Source organism: Phyllobates terribilis, unplaced genomic scaffold, assembly GCF_046119375.1.
Source record: "Phyllobates terribilis strain yellow unplaced genomic scaffold, ASM4611937v1 Scaffold_1__5_contigs__length_1240528914, whole genome shotgun sequence".
Lineage (NCBI taxonomy): Eukaryota > Metazoa > Chordata > Amphibia > Anura > Dendrobatidae > Phyllobates > Phyllobates terribilis.
In genome coordinates, this window is record NW_027362761.1 from 328,650,907 (window position 1) to 328,670,436 (window position 19,530).

Below are 19,530 nucleotides of genomic sequence, written 5' to 3' on the forward strand. Positions count from 1 at the left end.
GGACAGAAAGTCAGGAGGAGGACCAGGGTGCGGAAGTGGAAAACGAAGCAGTGGACGATGGAGTCACTAACCCAACCTGGTAAGGGGACATGTAGAGCGAGGACAGCAGCACACAGGGAGAGGGAGGTGTAGCATCACAACAGGCAGGAATAAGCAGTGTGGCAGCCATAGACACAAGGCGGGCAACTGGTCCCGAAACACCAAAGAGACGGAAGTTGCCAGTACAACTGTTAGGTCTTCCCGAGTCTGGTTCTTTTTTAAAGACTGTTTAGTTAACCCCAAAAAGGCCATTTGCAACATCTGCCAGGCCAGCATCACAAGAGCACCAAAACTACCAGTCTGACCACCACCAGCATGCTCAGACACATGACAGCAAAGCACCTGACAAGCTGGGTCAATCACGAAGATCCAGAAACAGTGTCTGCGAGTGACACCACTGCCTCTTCATCTGTTGAGCGTGCACGCCAATCCCCTGTCCATGGCGAATGCGAAGATGCCTCCCACCCTGCACCTGTCATTGCAGACTTGCAATCATCACCGTCCACGTCCTTGTCCCTTAGCAGCGTTCAGTTGTCCCTACCACAGTTCTTGGAATGCAAGTGTAAGTATGCAGCTGACTCGCCCCCTGGGCCTGTGTTGTGCGTGCACGTGTATGCGGGGAATACCCGGAGCTGGATCGCTGGGGGTTGTAGTCTCTGTGGCGATGACCCGGTCCGTGCCCAGGGTGGTCAAACCAGTGGCAGACTTAGTAGTATTATAATTGTCCGACTACTCCACCCGTGGATTGCGGTCAGTGGGGACCTCCGCTGCGATGCAGCCCACTGAGGCTGATGTTGTATGCGCAGCCAAGTATGGGATGACTCCCCACGGGAGAAGTATAGCCTCAGGGCAGTTAGTGCGGATGATGGGAGTGATGGTGCACGAGCGTCCCAGCACTGGTGGTGCTGGTGCGGCGAATAAGCACAGAGACTTGTGGTTGCAGTTTCCAATGCTTTACTCACAGTTCTTTACTGGTCCTAGTCACCTCGGCATCGGTGGCGACTGCCCAAGCCGTGCTGCGTCCACCAGGCAAGGGGCTCGACCAACTCCCATGCAATTCCAGAGCGTGGCACAGGGCTCCCTTCTCTTCCCTTCTCTGGCCGTGCCCCACCAGTGACTCTACGTTTGTCCGGCTGCCTCGGGCCTTCTCTTGGTATGCTGATTTCTGCGTCCCTGACCCTATGTGGTGTGCCTTCCTGGTAGGTGTAGTGAGGGGTCGCACCGAGATATAGTCACGACCGCCGGTCTTTGGCTGAGGATTAGTCACCTCCACCAATTTGGGATCCGGTACCCTGTTCTGCCAACCCGTCACCCGCAATCTCCTGGGCCTATGGGGTTCCTTCTTCTCTCGTGTCTCTGGGCCTCTCTTAATGTTCTGTTCCTTGTTTCCTTTCTCTTCTGTTCCTGTTCTCTCTGCTGTTTATGGCCTCCACTCCAGGCCTGTCTCGTGGAGCTGGGCCCAGACTGAGCCACAGCTCCCTGTCAGCCCTCTCTGGCTGAACTCCTTCTCTCACTCCTCTCCTCTGACTGTCCTGTCTTCTTCTACTCCCAGAACTAAGATGGTGCCCACCTTATATACCTCCCGCTCTGTGTGAGCCCAGGTGACTAGCAACCAATGGGCTCCTAGCTATGCCCAGAGACCCACCCCTATCTGCTCCTACACCACTGGGTTTTCCTTCCCCTCCCCACTCCAGCCAGGGACAGATGCTGTCGTGCCTGCACTTCTGTCTAGTGGGAGCACCGTTGAGCTGTCCCTCGGAAATGGTGTGTGTGTGGTACATGCAGCTTACTGAGTCCTGGTCCACACTCCATCCTTACCCGGGAGTGGAATATCACACCTCTGGTTTGAGGTGCAATACCCCTGCAGCAGCCAAGCCCTCGGGGTGCTACACAGCCAGCCACCCACCCACAGGCTGCAATACTAAGCTGCCACATTTCTGTACTGCTTGCACTTGTAATGTTGCCTTTTAGGCTGGTGTAGGCGGAAGTTTACCACAACCTCATGGCGGCAGCAGCCAGGTGTCCATACTCGGTCCCCAGCCACCACTATTTCTCCTGGTATCATCTCCGCCTTCCACAAGCGCGGGTCCCAGAAAATTACCTGTGCCCTTCCCAGTGCACTTAAGTGGGAAGGACCGCCTAACCACAAACATGTGAACAAGTGAATGTGGCCAGGGACAGTATATCTCACTGACGCATGTCACTGGGTTAATATTGTGCTCGGTTGGATCATCCATCTTCTTAGCTTTGTGTTAATTGGAATGCAAGCGCAAGTATGCAGCCAACCACCCACCCACAGGCCGCAATACTAATCTGCTACATTTCTGGACTGCTTGCTTGCACTTGCAATGTTGCCTTTTAGGCTCGTGGAGGCAGAAGCTTTTCACAACCTCATGCCGGTGCCGGCCGGGTGTCCATACTCAGTCCCCAGTCGCCACTATTTCTCCCGGTATCGTCTCCACCTTCCACAAGTGCGGGTCCCAGAAAATTACCCGTGACCTCCCCAGTGCACTTACTGGGAAGGACCACCTAACCACAAACACATGGACAGGTGAATGTGGCCAGGAACAGTATGGAGCCAGTCCACAGAAAAAAAACAGCCATAGAGTGTCCGGGAACCTTCCCACACACTTTTCTTAGCCAAGGCTGCTTCTCGGCAGGGTTGGACAGGCCCACCAGAGAATCGGAGACTCCTCCGGTGGGCCCTGGTTTCTCCATAAGGAGAATTCATTGTGCCGAGGTGAGGTTTTGATGATGATAGAGGCCACCATCTCCTTAAGTTGCTGCTGGTACTTTTCTGTGGGAATCAGCCTGGAATATTTCCAGTGGTTTGGTATTGGCACCCAGTACCAGAAGCAAAGCCATCCACAATTTCCTTCTCAGGAATTTTATTTGGCAGACTGAGTGGCTGCCCAAATACATTAGTTTCTCACAAAGGAGCTGAAGATACTGAGTGGCAGTAGGTGCAGGTTTGTCCAGCATGTTAGATCAGAGAGAGAACAGAGAGGGCAGCATAGTGTCTCAGTGATTAGCACTGAAGCCTTGTAGGCTCGGGGTCCAGGGTACAAATCCCACCAAGGACAACATCCAGCAAGGATTTTGTATGTTCTCCCCATTTTTGCGTGGGTCTCCCCCTCAGTAAAAAAGCAGCCATAGAGTGTCCAGGAACCATCCCACACACTTTTCTTAGCCAGGGCTGCTTCTTGGCAGGGTTGGATGGGCCCACCAGAGAATACTCCCGTGGGCCCTGGATTCTCCTTCAGGAGAGTTCATAGTGCCGAGGTGAGGTCATGATGATGATAGAGGCCAACCTCTGCTTAGTTTTCTGTTACTTGGAATGCAAGCGCAAGTATGCAGCCAGCCACCCACCCACAGGCCGGAATACTATACTGCCACATTTCTTGATAGTTGCTTGCACTTGAAATGTTGCCTTTTAGGCTCGTGGAGGCGGAATATTTCAACAACCTCATGGCGACGGCTCTGTGTCCATACTCGGTCCCCAGCCGCCACTATTTCTCCCGGTATCATCTCCGCCTTCCACAAGCGTGAGTCCCACAACATTAACTGTTCTTTTCCCACTGCACTTAAGTGGGAAGGACCGCCTAACCACAAACACGTGGACAATTGAATGTGGCCAGGGACGGTTCATCTCACTGATGCATTCTACTGGGTTAATATTGTGGAAGCTGGGCCCAGTGGGACCCTGGGACGGAACATGTCCTCCCGACGCAGAGGATTGTGGGCCCTGGGTCAATCAGGGTTACCCCTACATTCTACAGCTCCTGTACCACCTCCTCTTCAGCTTCCATCTCCATCACTTGATTCATTTTTTCAGGACATATTCCAGATTATTTACTTAAACTTCGTGTATGGCAATAATAATAAGCAGGACTGTATGCTTGGGCGACAAACTGCACACCATTGCAGAGTTGTTGAAAGCTGTATCAGAGAACTTGGTGTCAGCTCTGAAGCTAGGCTAGTTTGCACATGTACCATGCCTGGCCCATGTGCTCAACTTAGTGGTTCTGCAGTTTCTCAAAATCTACATGGATCTGCCAGAGCTGCTTGTGAAAGTACGCCGCGTGTGTGCCCATTTCAGAAAGTCAGCTACAGCTTCCGCCGCCCTGGCAGGGCTTCAGCAGCATTTGCAGATTCCAGCTCACCAACTGGTGTGCGATGTGACTACGCGTTGGCAATCAACGTTGCAGATGTTTGGAATGATTTTGAGCAGCATAGAGTAGTTGTTGAGTACCAGCTTCAACACGTCCGTCGGCATTCAGGTCAGCCTCCGCACAAAAGAGCTGATGAGTGGGCATGGATGTCTGACATCTGTGCCCTCCTCCAAAACTTTGAGGATTCCACCAAGATGGTGAACGGCGATGACGCCATAATTAGCGTCACCATCCCGCTTCTCTCTCTACTGAAATGCTTGCTGCTCACAATTAAAGGGAACGCATTGTAGGCGGACCAAAGAACTGTACAGGGTGATGTTTCCCAGCCGAGCCTCATCTCAGCGCGGATTGGGTGATAATGAGGAGGAGGAGGAAGAGAACATGGACAGTAATACTCTTGGTGAGAACAGGGAAGTTTTGGCTGTTGGCAGTTTGGCACACAAAGCCGACTTTATGTTCTCCTGCCTTTACTGTGACCATCGCGTTGTACACATTTTGGGCATTACAGAAAACTGGCACAGCACAAGAGAGAATTCTTGTAGACGGTGGTGTGAGGTTCTGATTAAGGAGGATGTCTGTCTTAGATCCGTTGCAGAACAGAGGGCACATGAGGGGTGATACACAGAAATGAGGGTAGACATATAGGCCAGTGCAGAACTGTGGACCTCTTGGTGGGTGAGAGAGATAAGTTTGTATTGTATTCTGAAGTGATTGTTTAACCTAACCCGTGCAATGACTGGCACAGGGTAGAGGCGTCGGTGAAGTGGCTTGATAGAAATACGACCCTGGCTGCTGCATTCAGAAGGGATTAGAGAAGAGACAGTTTGTTTAGACCAATTAGAAGAGAGTTGCACAAAACCAAATGTATACACAACACCTTTAAACGGGACCAAAAGCTGCCAAAACACATCAATTTAGGGGCAGTCACCAGTAAAGTGCCATCAATTGACCCAGAGTATAAGTAGTATAATTATTATTATTCATTAGTATAGCGCCATTTATTCCATTGTGCTTTACATGTGAAAAGAAGTCACTGACTGGTACAAGATCAGAGAGGACCCTGCCCGTGAGAGCACACAAACAGTCTATAAGGGATGGGTGAGGATATAGTAGGTGAGGGTACAGCTGGTCGTGCAGTGGTATGGTGGAGCGAGGATTACTGCAGGTTGTCGGCTTGTCAGAAGAGGTGGGTCTTCAGCTTCCTTTTCAAGATTTCAACAGTAGGTGAGAGTCTGATATGTTGGGATACACAGTTCAAGAGTAGAAGGGATGCACAGGAAAAATTTTCTATGGGATTGTAGGAAGAGGAGAGAATACGGGAGTAGAGAATGAGATCTTGTGAGGATCGGAGGTTGTGTGCAGGTATGTACCGGGAGACTATGTCACAGATATATGGAGCAGACAGGCTGTGGATGGCTTTGCATGTCATGGTTACGGTTTTGAACTGAAGTCTCTGGCCAATGGGGAGCCAATGAAGGGATCATAGATTGCAATCTTATAGATTGCTGGAGCCAGTCCACAGTAAAAAAGCAGACATAGAGTGTCCAGGAACCTTCCCACACACTTTTCTTAGCCAGGGCTGCTTCTAGGCAGGGTTTTACGGGCCCACCGGAGAATCCTCGGGTGGGCCCTGGCTACTCCATCAGGAGAGTTCATGATAGCGCAAACTTTGCAGCTGCTATGGGGCTCTTGAGCGGGGGAGAAAGGTGGGCCTTCAGAATCAAATCCTCTGGTGGGCCCAATGTTTTTCACTGACACTGCTTCTCGATGAGAGTTGTATTTCACCACAGCCATATTCTTTAGCTCAGGGAAAGGACTGGCATAGAGGGAAACCGTATCTACTCCAGCTGTCATTTCTCCACCACCAGGTTTACGCCCATTGTCAGACATGACCATGCCTGGCTGTATGTTCAGCGGTGAGAGCCACAGATCAGGCTGCTGTGTTACAGCTTTCAACAACTTTGCAGCATTGGGCAGTTTGTCGCCTAAGCATTAAGCATATTATTTTCAGCACAGATGGTGTCGCTTGGCCAAGGCAGTGCTGCAGTGCTTCCAGCTTTTGACTGATGTGGTCATTTTGGAGATGGAGGCCGAACCGGAGGAAGTGCAGGAGTTGAACAGGAGCTGAACAATGTGATTACACTGAGGTTACATTGGCGAGCCTGGTTTTATTACTAAATATACTAAAGGTTTTTTTTACGTCTCTTCAAATGTATATTAGAGTGCGTCCTAATTTTTGGCAGCCCTTGAAATTGTTTCATATGCAATAACAGTATAGGAGACACTCCTTAATAATGGGAAGGACAATTCAAATAGATTCTATGCTCTAGAATATTAACTGTCTTATCTGAAATTCTTTTACAGGTGAGGTATCGCAGTATGGATAGCATATTACACCGATCCAGCCAAGTATTATTGCCTTATACTGCATGCTACTGGTGCTGACAAAAAAAATAAATCTATTCTATTCCCTATCGATAACACTGTCAGATGCATTTACAATAGGAACAGGTGCTGCTAGGTGGTATCATCACCACATGAGTGTTCATTCTGGTCTCATAAATGTCTTACACAGTCCATAACTTTATTTATTTTTTTCTTAGGCCTTATATAAAAGTCATTACCCTGGAAAGAATATTTCTTAACATTTTTTCCATTTTAGCTTGTTTTTTGTATGTTTTTTTTTGTCAGTCCGCAAAAGTGGCGTAATAATGACAACATTGTTCACAGATATGCTATTTGTCAGCGACCAACTGAGAATAGGTTTGAACCCTCAAATGCAATACTTTAAATGGAGTGTAATATTTGTCACGCTCACAATAATTGTTGGATTATTAGGGCAGTCATATGGAATAACGTCTGATGGCCACTGTCAGGAATCCCACCGCTGCCACCAATTTGTCAGGAATACTTGCCGGCCGGTGGTGCAGCTCTCTGGCGCCCCCCTTGCCTCTCAGGTCAGTCAAGGTACTGCACCTAGAGTAAGTAGTGCCAGGAAGCTGCTACCAACGGGGGAAAACACGGTGGTGTGTTGTTCCTTACACGTCACCAATCCGTGACGCCACAATACAGGCACAACTCTCTGGCACCCCCTCGCCTCTCAGGTCAGTCAAGGTACTGCACCTAGAGCGAGTGGTCGCCGGAGAGGCCGTCCTGTAGCCCACTGGGTATTTGAGGCCCTCTGCAGTGAGGGCAGTATATATATATTTCCCTGGCTGCGCCAGTAATATATATCCACACCTCCGACCGTCACTGCCAGCCTTCCTCAAATCCCCCAGATGGTATGCTGCCACCAGTTCTGGTTTGATACAGCCCGGTATTAATGGACTTGTATCGGGTCAGGAACCAACCCGGTAGCGTTTATGGCTTCGGGGAGGAGAACGATTACAGAACAAAAGAAACAGAACTATTAAATTTTATATTTAATCCAAAAGGGAGGCAGTGTTTAGGAAAAATATATACAAGGATGTTACAAAGGGAACATTAAAATACATAAACAGGTACATAAAATAAACAGGGTAAAGAGTGAAAATTACTTACACTACACGATCGTGGAGACGATTCAATATAGTGGGAGGGGGGGTTCTCCAGATTGCTGTTATTGAACAGGACCCTTTGCATATAATTCGTATTCCCCCCAGCAATGAGTGCTTCTGTCTTCCCCCTAGATTACTTTATACCTAAGGAGAGACCTGGCCACACGCCCCTTGCAGTGACATCATGTGGGCCGATCTTCAGCCTGTAGATTTTTATTAGAAATGCTGACTTTTGCGATAACTCATCGCCCGTTAATCGCAGAAGCTCGCAAACTATGCCATATTTTCCCTCATGATTTTATCTTTATTTTGACATCATGCATCACATCGCTGCAGTCTGCTATTCTGGGGTTCTTGCACTACGGCCCCCCGACGTTGGTTACGGCCGTGGAAAAATACCTGCATATTCCGGGGCTGATTTGGTTACTCCACATATGGGTCCCGTTATTGTCGGACCTATAGAACTCATATTATTTCATATCTAATATCGGAGTCATCATGTCTGCAAATTCCCCTTTGAAGCTGGGGAACTGGTCTTCAACAGTTACATGTAAATTAGCGCAAGCCCGCATAGTAATTACCCCCTGCTCTTTCAGAGACAAGAGGCCTGCTTCCTAACAAAGTTTTCACACTTCTTCCCTGGCCGTGTGTGAATAACTATTTATCAGTCGTGCATTAATTGAGGCTTTTGTACTAGCAGAAGGAGAATAAGGGAGGGGGTGAACATGTGTGTCACGCAGATGGAGGGACATTTTCCAAATATTAATATTTTATAATATTCCTGACATCTCCCCCTCTTTGAGGTGGCATAAGGGGTGATTTACAGATCGCCCCTTGAGCCCACCTCCTGGCCCACCCTTCCTGCTGGTCTGACAAGCCGCAGATCCACTTGCCCACCAACCTGAGGGTCCAGCTTTCTGATCACCCTGACTGGTTTGGGATACATTTTCCCCACACGTCTGACAGGCTATGGGTACCTTCCTCCCATACTCCTGACAGACAGGGGGACACACTTTCCTGTAACCTCGCCTAGTTATGTGGCCTACCTTTTTACCTGTCCTCATCTTTACCTTGGGAGCTGCGCTCCCTAGGGGGGAGCTATGACCGGCCATGTCACAGTCCGTCGTGACACTGGTGCCGGCCCGGGACCACTTTCCCTATGATCCCCGTGTTTCTCTCCATCCTTCCACATCACCTCTGGAGCCGTGCTAGTCATGGGGCAGCTACCATTGACCATGTCACCATCTGGTGTGACACTGGTCACCTGCACGGGACGACCTGCTTCCTGGTGTCCGTGCCTGCTCCCCTTGCCCCTAGCACTTATGCTGGCTCGCTTTAGGGGATCCTCAGCAGCATCACCCGCGGGGTGAGGTGGCTGAGTTCCCCTTTATCACAGCACACACTTTTATTAGACATCACATTCACATTTTTGACAGCGGCATTAAATGACATATTAGATCTGGGAGGGTTGTCAGGAGTGTATCGGGCAACCAACCGTCCCAGATCAGTTCCCAATAACACATTAGTGGGGAGATTCTCCGACACCCCCACTTCCCTTAACCCCCTCCCCGCACCCCAGTCCAGGAAAACTCGGGCCATCAGTATGGGATGGCGAACACCCCCAAACCCGGTGACAGTCAGGGTCTTCCCAGGAATGAGTTCCTCTGGTAACACAAACTCAGGGCGGATCAGGGTACGTTCTGCGCCAGTGTCCTTAAGGCCGACAGTAACTGTGTTTCCCACGGTAACGGGTTGTAAGTTCTCCCGGGCCCGGCCAACCGCCCCACCCACAAAAAGAATGGCTGCAGTAGGCCCTGGGGCCTCAGGTGTGGGGTTCATCTTCTGCCTCTCCGGGCAGACGAGGCTGATGTGACCCGTTTGGTCACAAGTATAACATTTACGGGAGTCAAATGCAGTCCGGGTGCTAAAAGATGGGGCAGGACACACTGAGGGCCGGCTGGCTGGAACACTGGGGGCAGTTGTCGGCTTACCCCCCTTCCAGCTGGCGGTGGCTGACTTCCGCACCTCTGGTGTTTAGTTGGCCTCATAGGTATCCGCAATCTGGGCTGCTTTGGCGGCTTCTTTCGGCTCCCGGTCAAGCACAAATTGTCTCACGTCCACTGGGCAAAGATGGAAAAACTGGTCCTTCACCATCAGATCCTTCAGGTCCTCGAAGGTGGTGACTGCCAGTCCTCGGATCCACTGCTCAAAGTTGGTTCTGAGCCCATCCACCACATCGCTGTAGGTGTCATGTGGTCCACGTTGGAGGGCTCTGAACTTTTTCCGGTAAACCTCCGGAGTCAGCTGGTACTTTTTTATCAGGGCCTGCTTGACGGCCTCATAGTCTCCATCTTGTTCTCGAGGGAGGGAAGCAAACACCTCCAGAGCTTTTCCTCGGAGCCCTGGAGTTAAATATTTTGCCCACTGGTCGGAGGGCAGCTGATACTGCCTGCAGGCCTTTTCAAAGCCTCGCAGAAATGTGTCCAAGTCCCCATCCTTTTCCATCACAGGGAAGTGCTCAGGACGAGGTTTAATGCAGCTGGCACTGTTGGACTCACGGGTCTGCGCAGAGGATGACTCCTTCTGAATCCGGGCTAGCTCCAGCTGGTGTTGTCGGTCAGCTTGTCGCTCAGCAGCCTCTCGGTCAGCTTGTGCCTGGCGCTCAGCAGCCTCTCGGTCAGCTTGTCGCTCAGCAGCCTCTCGGTCAGCTCGGGCCTGGCGCTCCTCTCGGTCAGCTCGGGCCTGTTGCTCTGCTCGCTCCTGGAATTTCAGGATCAGCTGCAGTCGTCCGTCACGATCGTCTGGGGCGAGCTGCTCCAAGGCCATCTGCAGGTGGGGGTCCACACTACCCTGGTTGCGGGTATGGCTGGCCATCACAGGTGGGACCCCTGCAGCAGCGCCATCCGGGCCTTGGCTGGCCGCCCCATCATCAGGGCTCTGCTGTCGGACGGGCTCTGCATCACCTTGCAATAGTTCAGCAATCATTTGGGCCTTGTTTTTGCCCGTGGGGTCAATCTGCCTCAGCTCACAGAGGGCGATGAGAGTGGGCTTCGTCTGCTGGTTATACCAGTTCTCTCCTTGTGTAGCCATTATTGCCAAATAAAAGATAGGATAGAAAAACAAGAGAAGGGAGGGGATGCAACTGCTACACGTATAGTAATGTCCCAGATAAAAAAATTATTACAACACTGAGTCTGATTTCTTAAAACTCTGCACAGAATTCTCGCAAGAACCGTGCAAGTTTTCAGTGACAGGAATGATTGCTCAATCCAGCCACTGATGTTCTGTAATATCCCACCGCTGCCACCAATTTGTCAGGAATCCCACCGCTGCCACCAATTTGTCAGGAATACTTGCCGGCCGGTGGTGCAGCTCTCTGGCGCCCCCTTGCCTCTCAGGTCAGTCAAGGTACTGCACCTAGAGTAAGTAGTGCCAGGAAGCTGCTACCAACGGGGGAAAACACGGTGGTGTGTTGTCCCTTACACGTCACAAATCCGTGACGCCACAATACAGGCACAACTCTCTGGCACCCCCTCGCCTCTCAGGTCAGTCAAGGTACTGCACCTAGAGCGAGTGGTCGCCGGAGAGGCCGTCCTGTAGCCCACTGGGTATTTGAGGCCCTCTGCAGTGAGGGCAGTATATATATATTTCCCTGGCTGCGCCAGTAATATATATCCACACCTCCGACCGTCACTGCCAGCCTTCCTCAAATCCCCCAGATGGTATGCTGCCACCAGTTCTGGTTTGATACAGCCCGGTATTAATGGACTTGTATCGGGTCAGGAACCAACCCGGTAGCGTTTATAACTTCGGGGAGGAGAAAGATTACAGAACAAAAGAAACAGAACTATTAAATTTTATATTTAATCCAAAAGGGAGGCAGTGTTTAGGAAAAATATATACAAGGATGTTACAAAGGGAACATTAAAATACATAAACAGGTACATAAAATAAACAGGGTAAAGAGTGAAAATTACTTACACTACACGATCGTGGAGACGATTCAATATAGTGGGAGGGGGGGTTCTCCAGATTGCTGTTATTGAACAGGACCCTTTGCATATAATTCGTATTCCCCCCAGCAATGAGTGCTTCTGTCTTCCCCCTAGATTACTTTATACCTAAGGAGAAACCTGGCCACACGCCCCTTGCAGTGACATCATGTGGGCCGGTCTTCAGCCTGTAGATTTTTATTAGAAATGCTGACTTTTGCGATAACTCATCGCCCGTTAATCGCAGAAGCTCGCAAACTATGCCATATTTTCCCTCATGATTTTATCTTTATTTTGACATCACGCATCACATCGCTGCAGTCTGCTATTCCGGGGTTCTTGCACTACGGCCCCCCGACGTTGGTTACGGCCGTGGAAAAATACCTGCATATTCCGGGGCTGATTTGGTTACTCCACATATGGGTCCCGTTATTGTTGGACCTATAGAACTCATATTATTTCATATCTAATATCGGAGTCATCATGTCTGCAAATTCCCCTTTGAAGCTGGGGACCTGGTCTTCAACAGTTACATGTAAATTAGCGCAAGCCCGCATAGTAATTACCCCCTGCTCTTTCAGAGACAAGAGGCCTGCTTCCTAACGAAGTTTTCACACTTCTTCCCTGGCCGTATGTGAATAACTATTTATCAGTCGTGCATTAATTAGGGCTTTTGTACTAGCAGAAGGAGAATAAGGGAGGGGGTGAACATGTGTGTCACGCAGATGGAGGGACATTTTCCTAATATTAATATTTTATAATATTCCTGACAGCCACGGTTTCAGGCAGTTGCCTAATAGTATGGTATTTGTCAGCGACCAAGTGTCAATTGGTTCAACAAAACACAGGTGGCTAACTTTAAATGGATTGGAATATTTGGCACGCTCCACAAAATTTCTGCATTATTAAGGCAGTCATATGGATTACGTGCATCTGATCATTGAAAAAAGTTTCTCTGCTTCCCCAGTACAGTAATATGAATAAAACAAAAAAATCAGGCTGTATTCTGCAAACAAGCAAATGGAGCTGTAAAATGGTGTACACTGACACACTGCTACAATCTATAAATGGAGGAAAATATTTTCCACATTCACTACAAATGGCTGGATTTGAACCGCAGTTATATGTGATACGTTTGACTGAGAAGCACGGTTTTAAATAGCAGGCCTGTAATTTACTAATTTATTCTACACAGAGACTTAGTGTGAATAACTTGACCTACACACTGCAACAAAATGAAAATGGAAGAAATGGCTGATTTTGGAACACTCTTATAGGTGATATGTCTGACAGAGAACCACGGTTTTAAATAGCAGGCCTGTAATTTACTAATACTATTCTTCACGGACACCTAGTGTGAATAGCTTGACTGACACACTGCAATGGAATGAAAATGGAAGAAATGTCTGATTTTAGAACAGTCTTATAGGTGATATGTCTGACAGAGAACCACGGTTTTAAATAGCAGGCCTGTAATTTACAGACACAGACACCCAGTGTGAATAGCTTTACCGACACTTCAACAGAATGGAAAAGGAGGCCAATATTTTCCACGTTCAGTTTAAATTTCTGGATTTATATCGCTGAAATATGGAACAGATATGGCTGTATTCTGCAGTGAGAACAAGCAAATGGTGCAGAAAAATGGTGTACTCTGGATTGCTTTTTAAGCAAATAACCAGGATTAAGCTAAAAAAAAATTGCCCTGGCCCCTGATATCTGGGGCTATGTCTACAAATATCTGTAATTGTTGCAGCAGCAGCAGCAGCAGACAAAATGTTCAATGGACCCTCTTGTGCTGTATCATACACTGCAGTCTGCCACATACACTGCCTGCCTGCCTAGCACTGATTATATGCAGCTGGCTTAGTCCTCAGAAGGACTGTTAGTTCAGATGGATATATATACAGCTCTGGAAAAAATTAAGAGACCACTGAACAGTTTTCTATTGGAAAGCATGGAAAGACTGGTGGAAAGCATGGCAAGACGCATGAAAGCTGTGATTAAAAATCATGGTTAGTCCACCAAATATTGATTTCTGAACTGTTCCTGAGTTAAAACATGAGTAATTTGAGGTCTAAAAGCACTGTTTCTTTTTTAGTATTTTAACGCTTTATCATTTGCTGCAAGTAAATACAAAATCTTTAGCTTTGAATTTCAGAGACATGTTGTCAGTAATTTATAGACTAAAACAACAATGTACATTTTACTCAAAAATATACCTATAAAAAGAAATATCAGAGAAACTGAAAATTTTTCAGTGGTCTCTTAATTTTTGCAAGAGATATATATGTTGTGGAATGCCTATACTAACAGAACGTTCAGTGAACCCTCTTGCGCTGTATCATGCACTGCAGTCTGCCACATAACCTGCCTGCCTGCCTAACTCCTGCTACTACCATTGAATACACACGTGGTCAAAATTGTTGGTACCCCTCGTTTAATGAAAGAAAAACCCACAATGGTGACAGAAATAAATTTAATCTGACAAAAGTAATAATAAATTAAAAATCTATGAAAATGAACAAATGAAAGTCAGACATTGCTTTTCAACCCTGCTTCCACAGAATTTAAAAAAAAATTAAACTCATGAAATAGGCCTGGACAGAAATTATGGTACCCATTAAAATAATGTGACAAAAGCAACATGTTTAATCAAGTTGTATCCACTAATTAGCATCACAGGTGTCTACAATCTTGTAATCAGTCAGTGGGCCTGTATATAGGACTACAGATACTCATTGTGCTCTTTGGTGACATGGTGCGTACCACACTCAACATGGACCAGAAGAAGCAAAGGAAAGAGTTGTCTCAGGAGATTAGAAAGAAAATTATAACAAGCATGTTAAAGGTAAAGGTCATAAGACCATCTCCAAGCAGCTTGATGTTCCTGTGACTACAGATGCACATATTATTCAGAAATTTAAGATCCATGGGACTGTAGCCAACCTCCCTGGACTTGGCCGCAGGAGGAAAATTGATGACAAATCAAAGAGACGGATAATACGAATGGTAACAGAAGAGCCCAGGATAACGTCTAAAGAGATTAAAGGTGAACTTAAAGCTCAAGGAACACCAGTGTCAGATCGCACCATCCGTCATTGTTTGATCCAAAGTGGACTTCATGGGAGAAGACCAAGGAAAACACCATTGTTGAAAAAAAAATCATAAAAAAGCCAGACTGGAATTTGCCAAACTACATGTTGACAAGCCACAAAGCTTGTGGGAGAATATCCTATGGACAGATGAGACAAAAATTGAAGTTTTTGGCAAGGCACATCAGCTCTATGTTCTCAGTCGGAAAAATGAAGCATATCAAGAAAAGAACACTGTCCCTACTGTAAAACATGGAGGAGGCTCTGTTATGTTCTGGGGCTGCTTTGCTACATCTGGCACAGGGTGTCTTGAATTTGTGCATGGTACAATGAAATCTCAAGACTATCAAGGGATTCTAGAGAGAAATGTGCTGCCCAGTGTCAGAAAACTTGGTCTCAGTTGCAGGTCATGGGTCTTGCAACAGGATAATGACCCAAAACACACAGCTAAAAACACCCAAAAATGGCTAAGAGGAAAATATTGAATTATTCTGAAGTGGTGTTCTTTGAGCCCTGACTTAAGTCCTATTGCGCATCTTTGGAAAGAGCCAAAACATGCCGTCTGGAACAGGCAACCTTCAAACACGAAACAACTGGAGCAGTTTGCTCATGAGGAGTGGGCCAAAATAACTGTCGAGAAGTGCAGAAGTCTCATTGACAGTTACAGGAATCGTTTGATTGCAGTGATTGCCTCAAAAGGTTGTTCAACAAAATATTAAGTTAAGAGTACCATCATTTCTGTCCAGGCTTATTTCATGAGTTTAATTTTTTTTTTAATTCTGTGGAAGCAGGGTTGAAATGCAATGTCTGACTTTCATTTGTTCATTTTCATAGATTTTTAATTTAGTACTTTTGTCAGATTCAAGTTATTTCTGTGACCATTGTGAGTTTTTCTTTCATTAAACGAGGGGTACCAACAATTTTGACCACGTATGTGACGCGGCCCCCTGGGCCGTGGGGTACTCGGTACCGGGCCGGTCGTTGCTAGGGGAGATGTCACAGTGGCGGTGACCCGGTCCGTGACCCAGGGCGGTCAATCAAAAGGGGAATATTACAGGGGAATTAAAGTTCTTATATACAGTTCATGACACAACCTGTGGTATGCGGCTATGTGGAGCCGCCGCTGCGGAGCAGGTCCTCTGGAGCTGGTGTGAATGCAGCAGAGTTGGTTCAGCTCTCCACAGGTAGAGCTTAGCTCCAGGGCAGTGTAGATGTTGCTGTTATTGAAGTAGCACTCGTGGTGCAGTGTAGTGCAGGTGGTGATGGCGCAGCAGTAATAATTGACAGAGACAGTGGGGTGCAGTCTTCTGGATTTACTCACAGTTTTCACTTTGCTCCTGGTTGCAACTGCAGATCATAACTTCCCACGCCGTGCTGCGTTCACCGGGCAGGGGCTCAGCCAACCCTCAGGTGCCTCCGGAGTACATAACAGGACCCCCTTCTTTGTGTTCCTTCTCGCCGTCTCCCTGCACCTCACACCTAGTGTTCCAATCCAGTGACCGCGGACCTTGCCGGGCAACGTCTTCTCTGTCCCCTGGGTCCTCTATGGCCACCTTCTTGGTGAGACAGATGTGGCTTGTGGCTGCAGTACCTGAAATACTGCAGCCTCCGGTTTCCTAGTTGAGGGTTAAAGAACTCTGCTAGTTTAGGGACCGGTCCCCTCTGTGCGACCTGACCCCTCCACCTCCTGGCAGATTTGGGCGTACGGGTGGCCTCCAGCACTACCCGTACCCCTGGGGTCCCTTCCACGTTCCTGGAACCTTTCTCCTGCTCCTCTCACTCTTCAGTCTTGGGCCTCTCTGGCTAGGCCCTCCTCCTGAGCAGAGCTCCTACAGAGCTCCTGCTCCTCTCACTGTCCTCCTCTGATGAACTCCTCTTTAACTCCCAAGATGGCTTCCCTCTTTATACTATTCCTAACAAGTGCTCCCCTGATTTACTTCCTCCACCCACACCCACTACATGGTTCCCCCTACTTTGGTTCCCCCCACTCCAGCCAGGAACAGGGCTCAGCAGGAAAGCGATGCATCTTGCCCCTCCTGCTGGTCTGGAGTAGTGTAGTGTTGGATGCAGGTGTTAGGGTCCCGGGCAGTACTCCTTTCTTACCTGAGAGTGAGATACCACACCTCTGGGTGAGATGAAGTGGCGACTGAACCCTCAGGGGCGCCACATATGTACAGTATATGCAGCTCGATTAGTCCTCAGAAGAACTGTTAATTCAGTTGTATATTTATATATGTTGTGGAATAATTATACTAACTATAAACAAGCAAATCTCTCCCCGATGCAGCAGCACCTCTCCCTACTCTGCCTGATTCCGGGCTACACTGTGACGAGCATAGTGGCGCCAGGTCTTATATAGACCTTATGACGCTGTGCGGCCAGCCAATCACTGTAATGCCACAACCAACAAGGCTACGGCATTACAGTGCGTGGCAGGCAATTCCTGCATGTTCATTGGCTCTCTAAAGAGCACCAAACATGCAGGGAGGGGACCCGAGTTCCCGCCCGAGCAACCCGGAAATACTCGCCGAGCGCCGAGCTTGTCGAGCACAGTGATGCTTGGGCGAGTACCGAGCAGTGGCGAGCACGTTCGCTTATCACTGAAGATAATCACTGTTATGGCTAAATGGGGCATATATTGTTTTAAAAGGGTTTTCCAAAAATATAGTTTTAATCTTTAATAGGCATTATTCCCCATCACAATGAACTTTGTCATTTACTTAGCGAATGTGCCTGCTTTGCCAACTTCTTTACAGCAGTCTCTTGACCCCTCCACCCCACTCCTATGTTGTGACGTGGCAATGATTATAGGTTATATTGTGTACAGATAAATGAGACCAGATCTGTATTTGAGACTTCATCAATGACGTATATGTTGGAGCGTGTGTTAATGTGCAGTTTCCGATGTGCGTACTAGGCAGCCATCTGTCCATTAGGAGTCCACTAGGAAACTACATAGGTGAACTAAGCTGTCTATACATCATGTAAAGGCATGCCAATATGCTAATAGTGTATTGCAGCTTATGGTCTCATCAGAATCCAGCCATCAGTTAGAATCTCAAAAATCGTGTGAATGCAACTGTAAGGGGGAAGACCGGGGTGTAAGTACTTTCAGAGCAAGGGATCTGGAACTGCCAGGACCCTGCCTCTGGTTGCAGGGGGAAGACAGACTGCGAGCACAGGAGTCAGGTGACTGGGAAGCTGGGGGCATGTCCAGAGCGAGAGCTGAGAGGTCAGGTGACCGAGGAACTGGTGGCGTGCCTAGAGAGAGGAGGAGACGAGGATGTTTGCGGGGAAAAGCGGAGTTGGGTCCTGCTCAACAGAGCAGTGTGAGATGGTCCAGGCTCCTGGCTACAGTACTTGGAGCAAGATCCGAGTGCAGTGGACCGGAGGAGTCAAGCCGACTCGAGGGAGAAGAGACGCAGGGTCCATGGAGCCGAGCACGTGTTATGGACTAGTAGGGGCTCAGCGAGTAAAACCGGAGACCGCCCGCTGCAGCCAGAAGACGGAGCATTGTTTGGGCGGGGACGCCTGAAGAAATCAACACCGGCATCAGCTGGCAACTGCCTTGTGAGGAGCAAGAGTCAGCTAAGTGAAAAAACTGTCGATTACAACCGCTTCGACTCTACTACATCTAGTTAAACTGTGAACTGTCAGTAATAGACTTTTACCTGCTACTTCCCTTGTTTTCCCCAGTATTTTCCCCTGTTACTCCCTGCGTGGAGGTTGACCCTGTTATCATAAACCTCCCCTGTTTATTAACCCTGTATTGGCTGCTCTGTGTTTCTGTGTCACTGCAGTTAAAGTACCCGTGTTTCATTTGGCGTAGTCAGCAGGATGCAGTCGTTAGACACAGACACTGCAGAGCATCCCATCCTGGGAGCTCCTAAATACACAACAATGACAACATAGTTCGGTTCTACCACTTAGAAGTATAGAATAGAATGTTAGAGTTGGAAGGGACTTCCAAGGTCAGTGTGTACAACCCCCTGCTCAATGCAGGATTCACTATAACATCTCAGACAGATGTCTGTCCAGCCCCTGTTTGAAGATTTTCTTTGAAGGTGAGCTCACCACCTCTCGTGGCAGCCAGTTCCAGTCATTGATCACCGTCACAATCAAAAAGTTTTATCTAATACTGTGTCTAAACTATATTTTCTCCCATTCAGTTTCATCCCATTGCTTCAAGTCTATCTTTGTGCAAATGAGAATAAAGCTGATCCCTCTACAATGTGACGGCCCTTGAGATATTTGTAGACAGCTATTAAGTCTCCTCCCAGTCTTCTCTTTTGCAAGCTAAACATTCCCAAATCCTCTAACCGCTCCTTATAGGACATTGTTTGCTAACTGGTCACCATCCTGCTAGCTCTTCTTTGAACTTGCTCCAGTTTTCCAATGTCTTTTTTAAAATGTGGTACCCAGAACTGGACACAGTATTTCAGATGAGGTCTGACCAAAGAGGAGTAGAGGGGGATAATTAATTCACATGATCTAGACTCTATGCTTCCATTAATGCAGCCCAGAATTGTGTTTGCCTTTTTTGCTGCTGCATCACACTGTTGACTCATGTTCATTCTGTGATCTATTAGCATACCCAAGTCTTTTTCACATGTTCTGTTGCTTAGCCCTACTCCTCCCATTTTGTATATGCTTTTTTCATTTTTCTTGCCCAGATGTAGGACTTTGCATTTCTTCC